The sequence below is a fragment of the Hordeum vulgare genome, chromosome 2H (genome assembly GCF_904849725.1).
Source record: "Hordeum vulgare subsp. vulgare chromosome 2H, MorexV3_pseudomolecules_assembly, whole genome shotgun sequence".
Classification (NCBI taxonomy): domain Eukaryota; kingdom Viridiplantae; phylum Streptophyta; class Magnoliopsida; order Poales; family Poaceae; genus Hordeum; species Hordeum vulgare.
In genome coordinates, this window is record NC_058519.1 from 158,837,203 (window position 1) to 158,839,702 (window position 2,500).

Sequence of the window (2,500 nt, forward strand, 5' to 3'; positions counted from 1 at the left end):
TACGGGCACACGGGCCAAAAAACGTGAACATGAGGAAACGGGGAAACACGGGGTACGACGGCCGTGTTGCAAAAAACTAGGCTCGCACCATGTAAAACGGGTGAAAACCATGTGCGTGGCATGGAAGGATGCACGTACGGGCACACGGGCCAAAAAACGTGAACGTGAGGAAATGGGGAAAAAACGGGTACGGCGGCCGTGTTGGAAAAAATTGGGCGCGCACCATGGAAAAATGGGAAAACCATGTCCGCGGAATGGACGGATGCACGTTCGGGTACACGGGCCAAAAATTGTGAACGTGAGGAAACGGGAAAGAACGGGGTACGACGGCCGTGTTGCAAAAAACTGGGCGCACGCCATGGAAAACGGGTGTAAACCATGTGCATGGCATGGACGGATGAACGTACGGGCACACGGGCCAAAAAACGTAAACTTGAGGAAACGGGGAAACACGGGGTATGACGGCCGTGTTGCAAAAAACTGGGCGCGCACCATGGAAAACGGGTGAAAACCTTGTGCGTGGCATGGAAGGCTGCACGTACGGGCACACGGGCCAAAAAACGTGAACGTGAGGAAACGGGAAAAACGGGTACGGGACCGTGTTGCAATAAACTGGGCGCGCACCATGGAAAACTGGGGCAAACCATGTGCGTGGCATGGACGGATGCACGTACGGGCACACGGGCCAAAAAACATGAACGTGAGGAAACGGGGAAAAAACGGGTATGGCGGCCGTGTTGCAAAAAACTGGGCGCACATCATGGAAAACAGGGGAAAACCATGTGCGTGGAATGGACAGGTGCACGTACGGGCACACGGGCCATAAAACGTGAACCTGAGGAAACGGGAAAGAACGGGGTACGACAGCCGTGTTGGAAAAAACTGGGCGCGCGCCATGGAAAACGGGTGAAAACCATGTGCCTGGCATGGACGGATGAACGTACGGGCACACAGGCCAAAAAACGTGAACTTGAGGAAACGGGGAAACACGGGGTACGACGGCCGTGTTGCAAAAAACTGGGCGCGCACCATGGAAAACGGGTGAAAACCATGTGTGTGGCATGACCGGATGCACGTACGGACACACGGGCCAATAAACGTGAACGTGAGGAGATGGAAAAAAAACGGGCACGGGGGCCGTGTTGCAAAAAACTGGGCGCGCACCATGGAAAACGGGTGAAAAACATGTACGTGGCATGGACGGATGCATGTACGGCCATACGGGCTAATAAACGTGTAAACGGGGATACGTGGAAAAACAGTGTACCCCTTCTTCACAAATGAAGGGCAGGGGTCCCAAGGGGGGCTAAAACCCTCGGGTATATTGGGGAGGAGGGGGCTCCTCCCTGCTTGGGTGTGGAAAATCGGTGGGTTTGCATGTGAAATCATATGCAAACCACCCGTTTCTCCTGTAACCCTTGCTTTTCCCAAATATTGGATCGGATGTCCCGTCGTTCTCCTGTCCCGTGTACGACTCATGCCAACTTCTGATCCGTCGGTCCAATGGCTGTTCGGGTTACAGAAAAGTACGTATCGTTTCTTCACACGGTCATGTCGATGTGATCTCATGGCGCGTTGTCCCGTCGGTCCCGTGTACGACTCGTGCCAAATTCTGATCCGACGGCCCAACGGCCGTTCGGGTTGCAGAAAAGTACGTATCGTTTCGCACACGGTCAGCTTGACGGGATATCGTGCAACGTTGTCCCGCCGGTCCCGTGTACGTGTCCCGTGAAATTCTGACCCAACAGCCTAACTTGGCTCGGGAAACAGGAAACTAGCATGTCCCGTGCATGAGACCGACTAGACAAAGTTGCAACGACGTTGCCTTTCGGAATATAGTTGCCCCCAAAACTTTATCGTTGCAGGGGTGACACACGCGTGATGTGGTCTCTCTGGACGCCTCCTTCGAGTAAACCTCCTGTGCATTGCACGGGCGGATGATCGGTTGGCTTGACCGATGTAGGCTACAAACGCATGAGCAGCTTTGGACCCGTGTGTGCTGGTACGTTGCCTTTCGAAATATAGTTCCCCCAAAACTTTATAGTTGCGGGGGTGACACACGCGTGATGTGGTCTCTCTGGACGCCTCCTTCGAGTAAACCTCGCGTGCATTGCACGGGCGGATGATCGGTTGGCTTGACCAATGTAGGCTACAAATGCATGAGCAGCTTTGGACCCGTGTGTTCTGGTACATTGCGTTTCGGAATTTAGTTGCCCCCAAAACTTTATCGTTGCGGGGGTGACACACGCGTGATGTGGTCTCTCTGGACGCCTCCTTTGAGTAAACCTCTCGTGCATTGCACGGGCGGATGCTCGGTTGGCTTGACCGATGTAGGCTACAAACGCATGAGCAGCTTTGGACCCGTGTGTGCTGGTACGTTGCGTTTCGGAATATAGTTGCCCCCAAAACTTTATCGTTGCGGGGGTGACACACGCGTGATGTGGTCTCTCTGGACGCCTCCTTCGAGTAAACCTCTCGTGCATTGCACGGGCAGATGCTC